The 8,192-nt window shown below is 43.6% G+C and overlaps 1 pseudogene; it reads left to right on the top strand.

The window, feature by feature from the left end:
- Positions 1–637: 637 nt before the first annotated feature.
- LOC148524140 (5S ribosomal RNA) lies at positions 638–756 on the top strand (annotated as a pseudogene).
- Positions 757–8,192: the final 7,436 nt, after the last annotated feature.

Below are 8,192 nucleotides of genomic sequence, written 5' to 3'. Positions count from 1 at the left end.
GATTGACTCAAATGTGACTTGGTGTGCATTATACACCGCCCTATCTGGTACGCTGAATGTTATTGTCGGTGATGGAATTTATATATTGAGCAGTTTTAGAATTTATTATTGTTATCTGATTAAAACAATATTAAGCTATTTTCTGAATTTTTTGTAATTTACATATTTTTACAAGGATATCATCTGTTGGAAAGCTGTTATAGCCCACGGAGAAAAATACTACATGCCCTGAAATTATATGAAGAGGGTGTTATTATTTCAAGTGACGTTTTGATTGACTTTGGACTATCTTACAAGTCCGTGACTACATCTATTGAATTATTCTCTCCCTGGAAGGTTGCACCTATTACCCATATTATTGTTTCTTAAGCAATATTGTATTCTGTGCATGTGTTTAGCACTAAAGACAGAGTCATTAGCTAACTAGAAGGGCGCAATTTAATCACCAATTAGTTTGTGGAACTACGTCCAAGCTTTGTTGGAAGTGACAAGAAGGAAGGAGGGACTTTGATGAAGTTATTTGTTCATGATTTACCAGCATTTGACATTCAAGTAGAAATCCTTAAAGTACAACATTCTCCAAGTAACAGCGTCTGTCCATGTGTTGGTACGAACACCATTCCCACAAATGACCTATACCTACAGCCATACATTATCTGATTTGCCCAAACTCGTCTGATCTTGGAAGCTAAACAGTAATAGGCACGGTTAGTACTTGGATGGGAGACCACTTGGGAATACCAGGTGCTGTAGGTTACAAAAGGATAACTGGGATTTAAATGCACATGGCAGAGCAATGATAGATTATTGCCAAATACTTGCCAATGGATGTATTCACTAATTTTCCATTAAAACTTGGCTAACCCAACTGTGTGGTATGCTGATTGAATGATATTTCGCCAGAAAAACTTTTCCATATTATAGAGAAATTGTTCTCTCCTTCTGTGTTACAAGTGATTAATACATAACATCTGTAACATTAAACTATATATATGTACCTCTTATTATTATTAATTTTAAGGATACATAATAAAGGTTCAATTTTATATGTGAATATTCATAAAGAGTGCCCCAGCAACAAGCCCTTCTTTCTTCTTCTCTGTTTAATGTCCTTTAGATGCTTAGTTACATGACTGACTATATAATTTTTTTCTCGATGTCTATTTTGGTATACCGTTCTTTGTTTATCTTACAAAGTACTTTTGATAGAAAACCACAAAAAGCAATAGCAATCCAAAACCTGTTAATAAATGTGGCTTTTGCAACATATACAGTGCATCCGGAAGTATTCACAGCGCTTCACTTTTTCCACATTTTGTTATGTTACAGCCTAATTCCAAAATTGAATAAATTAATTTTTGTCCTCAAAATTCTGCACAATACCCCATAATGACAACGTGTAAAAAGTTTTTTTGAGATATTTGCAAATTTAATAATAATAAAAAAATAAAAAAAACACCAAGAAATCACATGTACATAAGTATTCTCAGCCTTTGCCATGAAGCTCAAAATTGAGCTCAGGTGCATCCTGTTTCCACTGATCATCCTTGAGATGTTCCTACAGCTTAATTGGAGTCCACCTGTGGTAAATTCAGTTGATTGGACAGGATTTTGAAAGGCATACACCTGTCTATATAAGGTCCCACACTTGACAGTGCATGTCAGAGCACAAATCAAGCATGAAGTCCAAAGAATTGTCTGTAGACCTCCGAGACAAGATTGTCTCGAGGCCCAAATCTGGGGAAGGGTACAGAAAAATATCTGCTGCTTTGAAGGTCCTAATGAGCACAGTGGCCTCCAACATACATAAAAGGAAGAAGTTTGGAACTACCAGAACTCTCTCTAGAATTGGCCGGCTGTCTAAACTGAGCGATCGGGGGAGAAGGGCCCTAGTCAGGGAGGTGACCAAGAACCCAATGGTCACTGTCAGAGCTACAGCACTCCTCTGTGGAGAGAGGAGGACCTTCCAGAAGGACAACCATCTCTGCAGCAATCCACCAATCAGGCCTGTATGGTAGAGTGGCCAGACGGAAGCCACTCCTTAGTAAAAAGCACATGGCAGCCTGCCTGGAGTATGCCAAAATGCACCTAAGGACCTCTCAGACCATGAGAAACAAAATTCTCTTGTCTGATGAGACAAAGATTGAACTCTTTGGTGTGAATGCCAGGCATTAATGTTTGGAGGAAACCAGGACCCGCTCATCACCAAGCCAATACCATCCCTACAGTGAAGCATGGTGGTGGCAGCATCATGCTGTGGGGATGTTTTTCAGCGGCAGGAACTGGGAGACTAGTCAGGATAGAGGGAAAGATGAATGCAGCAATGTACAGAGACATCCTGGATGAAAATCTGCTCCAGAGTGCTCTTGACCTCAGATTGGGGCAGCAGTTCATCTTTCAGCAGGACAACAACCCTAAGCACACAGCCAAGATATCAAAGGAATGGCTTCAGGACAACTCTGTGAATGTCCTTGAGTGGCCAAGCCAGAACCCAGACTTGAATCTGAATGAACATCACTGGAGAGATCTGAAAATGGCTGTGAACCAACGCTTCCCATCCAACCTGATCTAGCTTGAGAGGTGCTGCAAAGAGGAATGGGCAAAAATGCCCAAAGATAGGTGTGCCAAGCTTGTGGCATCATATTAAAAAATACTTGAGGCTGTAATAGATGCCACGGTCCATCAACAAAGTATTGAGCAAAGGCTGTGAATACTTATGTACATGTGATTTCTTAGTTTTCTTTTTTTTTTTTTAAATTAAATTTGCAAAAATCTCCAAACTTTTTACACATTGTCATTATGGGATATTGTGTGTAGAATTTTGAGGATAGAAATGAATTTATTCAATTTTGTAATTTATTCCATTTTGTAATAAAGCTGTAACATAACAAAATGTGGAAAAGATGAGGCCTGTGCACTATGTGAGCTGTGCTAAAAGCCCTGCTTGACCAGCATGGACACTAAAGCTGGCCACACACTAGACCAACTTACATCCAACCAGCCAACTTATGGATTGGTTGGAATGAAACTCTGGTAACGTATGGGAGTAAATGATGATCAGCAATTTGCTCCTAAATGCCAGAAAACAGATGAAAATGGTCGTTCAGACAAGTTTGTTGAATGTTTGATCTAAACTATTTGTTCAAACAGTTTTGGCCCATTTTCCAGCATTTAGGAGCAAATTGCTGATTGTCATTTGCTTTCATACCTTACCAGATTTTCATTCAACTAGTTGATTGGTTGGAATGTGTGGCCAGCTTTAGGTGTTGAGAAGAGAGAAGACAAGTGGATTAATCACTGGTCGGTGCTATTGGCCAAGGATGGAAGCTGCCAATGAAAAATATTGCAGAACTTGTGGGACTTGCATCCTGAGGAAGTCACTGCCTGAAAAAGTGGCACCTTTGAAAAACATTTCAAGTGATGGGCCACTGGGGCTGGTGTGTATTTTCTCTCCATAGAGCCAGATGAAAGCAACACTGCCAATATTCTGGTTGAGACTTATCACCTCACCAGATACTGTATACCCAGCCAAAGACCAAAGAGTTACGACTGTACCATAGATTTTGTGGGAGAAATTCTTTGTGCACTATGGACTTCCTGCTCTAATCCATTCTGATCGATGGAGAGATTTTGAAAGCCGGCTGATAAAGAGATATGTGAATTATGCAGGATACTGAATTCCAGGACCACACCTTTCCACCCACAAGGAGACCCACAGCCAGAGATTGAACCAAACCCTTCCCAATATGATGGGCACTGTCAGGATGGCTCACTAAAGTAGACACATCAGCCAGTTGGTAAATGCATACAACTGCACAACAGGATACTCACCATACCTGCTCATGTTTGGAAGAGAAGCTTGACTGCCTGTAGACATTTGCTTTGGAAAAATGGAGGCTCCATACTCGGGGGAGACACATTTACAGTATGTTCAAAGACTACGAGAAGAGCTGAGAGGCTCACAGGTTGGCTCAAGAATCTTCGACCAGATGTGATTTGAGAAACAAGACTCTATATGACAGTCAGATAAAAGAGAATGTATTGGCAGTAGGAGATCGAGTACTGCTACAGTACCTGGGGAAATCAGAAAAGCATAAATTGGCAAATCGATGGAGAAGAGAACCCTATGAAGTGGTGGCAAATTATCAGAGGCACCCATTTATCGAGTAAGGCCAGAAAAGCAAAGACCTATTACAGGCAGCACCTGTTACAGATTGGGAGAGATGTGAAGTTCAGAGAGGAAGAAGTTGTTGGGACCACCGATAAGGTGCAATGGAGGAAGCCAGGGGTCTACAAAGAGAGAGGAAACTCTTCAGGGTAATGAAGAAACACAATGCAGTGAGGATGAATGGGAATTTGATCCCCCCACTATGGAAGTCAAAGCAGTCATTCAGAATAGTGAGAATACTAGGCCTCCCAGGTCTACAGAGAGGGTCTTAGGGTAGCCTAGAAGAGGACCGGTACAAAGGTTGGAGGAAGTTGTTCCTGAAGTATCTGTTGAAGTTGGGAGTGCCTGAGAGAGCGGCTCAAGGCCAACAAGAAGAGATGTTGATGGAAAGGTCGAACGCCCAGGAGGGGTGTCAGAGGGAGACGAGGAAGGCCCTTTAGCTCTTAGCTGTCCCAGATGGACCAGTAGAGCTCCCATGATGTTAACTTAAGATAAGTTAGGCAGGGCCACTGAGGTGCCCAGAGTAGTTAATCCATATGGGGTCTACCCATAGCCTTATTTTGTGCCTACACCTAACTTAGTAGGAACCTGTCAAAGTATGTGTAAATGTATAAACAGACAGGATGTTTTAAAACATGTTCCTTTTCAGGGTGTGGAACAGGCTCAACAACATGTCAGTAGAGTGCCAGTCCCACAGGGGGAGTGTGTAGTGCTGGCACGGGTGACAGGTAGCGCATGTAAAAAGGAACACAGTGAAACTATTCAGAAACTACAATCACCCAGACTGCCTTGTAGTAAGACAGTGCTCAGAAAGACACCCAAAGGCTGTCAGGGCCGGGAAAGACTGGTGGTGGAGTGGGGGAAGCAGGGAATGGAATGCTTTTGTCCAGAGAAGGAGAGGCTGGAGAGGACAGTGAAGAGAATCACAGCATCTGTGCACAGAGCCCAGCTGAAGGGGAGAATTCCAGTATGATGGACCAGGGAGACTAAATAGGATAAAGCATTTCAAGACTTTACTTTGGATCCACTGAGGAGAGTTTGCAGAGAGACACACACGGAGATGTGAGATAAGTACCCTGCGTGGCAACTATTTACAGTGTTATATTTTCCGATAAAGACTGCAGGACAGATTCATTACGGATCGCAACTGCGAATGCAATAGCGATACACGGGCAGTTCAACTGTGATAGTATGCTAATGCATTGTGATCGCTATGCCATCGCAGCACTACATAAGGACGCCGACTTTACTCAGCACACATCCGTAATGTTTAGCAAGACTGCATAACCATTGATACAATCAAGTACCATCGCAGCCTCATGCACACTTGCACAAGGTCTGACCTTACTCAGAAATTGCTAACTTCAGCGCACGCTGAAGGGTTCCTAGGGCATTGCAGTGGCTAATTTATGCACGCCCATGACCTCCTGATATTGGCGCAGTTGTCACAAGAATTGCAGCATCATCTCAGACTGACAATAGCATGTCTACACATACATAGATGGATTGTAAATTGGAGAAAGTCATCACTTCTTCCAGTTCAGCAGATAGTGCATTTAGGGGCAAGGTTGGATTCTCTGGCACAAAGGATATATCTGTTAGAAGACAAGATTGCGACCCTTCAGATGAAGATATGCAGGCTTCTTCTCAGCCAATCACTATCAATCCATGCAGCAATGCAAGTACTGGGATCCGTGGTGTCGACCTTTGACATATTGAGTATGCCCAGTTTCACTCCAGATCTTTGCAGAGGTTAATCCTCTCTCACTGGAACGGGGAGTACCACTTAATAAAGGCACAGATGATCCATCTCTCGCCAGAAGTGCGACTGTCCCTGTCTTGGTGGCTGCCCATTCTGGATTCCAGACTGGGTACTTCTCACGACTGATGCCAGCCTCAGGGGATGGGGTGCAGTGACAGGTCATCACACATTATAGGGAAAGTGGACGGCAAGAGAAAGTCTTCTGTCCATAAATGTCCTGGAATTAAGGGCAGTATTCAGAAAGCATGTTCAGACTCAGGAAATATTAAAGGGCAGACCTGTCCAAGTACAATCTGACAACGCCACCCACAGTAGCCTACCTCAATCATCAGGGAGGCATGCGGAACCATCTACCATGAGGAAAGTGTCAAACATTCTGGTCTGGGCAGAATGTCACCTTCCAGCAATATCTGGCAGTGTTCATACCAGGAGTCCTACATTGGGAAGCGGACTTCCTAAGTTGGCAAGATATACATGCCAGAGAGTGGGCCTCTTCATCCTCATGAATTTCAGAACTTAGTGGACAGATGGGGTCTTCCAGAGGTAGACCTCATGGCCTCAAGGCACAACCACAGGGTTCCCAGGTACGGGTCCAGAACCAGGGATCCTGCAGCCGAGTTTGTGGACGCTCTTGCTGGGCGGTGGAGCTTCAGACAACCGTATGCATTTCCTCCATTTTCCCTTCTTCCCAGGGTTATCAGTAAAGTCAAGCAGGAAAGCGGTACAGTAATACTGATAGCTCCTGCTTGTCCCAGATGCCATTGGTTCACCGACCTACAGAGTCTCTCCATAGACACTCCGTGGCCTCTTCCTCTAAGGCCGGAAATGTTAATACAGTGTCCCTGCCTGTACCCGGACCTTCCTCATCTGTCTTTGACGACATGGCTCTTAAGGCCACCATCTTAAGGGCATAGGGATTCCCTGATTTGGTGGTTCAGACAATGTTAAGGGCACGGAAACCTTCCTCTGCCCACATATATTACAGAATTTGGCACTTGTTAAGTTGTTTAGGGTCTCTCGAGTGCTTTCTTTTCTTCAGGCCAGTTTAGACTGAGGTCTCAGTCTGGCTACACTGAGGGTTCAGGCTTCTGCACTCTTGGTTTGGTTTCAGAGAAGGATTGCCACTTTGCCTGGCGTTAGAATATTTTTTCAGGGTGTTCTCAGAGTTCAGCCTCCCTTTGTCCCCCCGGTAGCCCTGTGGGATTACACATTGGTTCTCAAGGCTTTGCAGGCTCCTCCATTTGAACCCCTGAAATCAGTAGACCTGAAGTGGTTGACAGCCAAGACAGTTTTTCTTCTGGCTATCGCTTCTGTCCGTAGGGTCCCTGATTTGCCAGCCTTATCTTTTTGCTCTCCTTTTTTAATATTTCATCAGGATAGAGCTGTACTTGTACTACAGCGGGGTACCTTCCTAAAGTGGTATCCCGCTTTCATATGAATAAAGAAATTGTGATTTCGGCTTTGCAAGCTTCTGGCCTTTCGGCTGGTGAAGCTTCACTGGATGTTGTATGGGCTCTGTGTATCTATGTAGACCGCACAAACTCCATTAGAAAGTCAGATTCTTTATTTGTGTTGTATGGCTGTCATAAGCGAGGCTAGCCAGCTAACAAACAGACTTTGGCCAGATGGTTGCATTTTCTCAAGCTTACACACAAGCTGATCTGTGGGACCATCGTGGGCGGTGCTGAACAGATTTGCAAGGCAGCCACGTGGTCTTCCATCCATACCGTTGTCAAATTTTATGCATTTGACACGTTTGCCTCACAGGATGCTTCCTTTGGGTGCAGGATTCTCTGTTCTACTGAGACACAGGAGCGTCCCCTCCCCTAGAAGGAACTGCTTTGGAACATACCAAGATAATTTCTGTGGACCCTATGGACCCCGAGGAAGAAAATAAGAGTTATGGTATAACATACCTTTGTTAACTCTTTTTCTCCGAGGTCCATAGGGTCCACAGAGCACCCGCCCTAACGTACCTGTTGTTGTGGAGAAATTCTTTTCTGTTGTATTTATATGATTCCCTCTTCTTGCAGAGTGTCTTATTTTGCATCCATATTGCAGGGGATATTTTTAATGAAAATATACCCGCTATGTACAAAGGTCAACTCACCGAAACAGTGGTTGTGGTAACTGCTGCCCCTGTAAATTATATCCCTGCCAAATTGTAGAAGTGTTTCAGTAAAGTTAAATACTTCTCCTGTGGAAGCTGACACTGCGCATGCACACAGTGTCAGCTTCCGAAACCGGCCAGAGGCTGCGATC

The sequence above is a fragment of the Taudactylus pleione genome, unplaced genomic scaffold, assembly GCF_031769625.1.
Source record: "Taudactylus pleione unplaced genomic scaffold, aTauple2 ptg000121l, whole genome shotgun sequence".
Lineage (NCBI taxonomy): Eukaryota > Metazoa > Chordata > Amphibia > Anura > Myobatrachidae > Taudactylus > Taudactylus pleione.
This window is presented reverse-complemented; position numbering and strand designations above follow the sequence as displayed.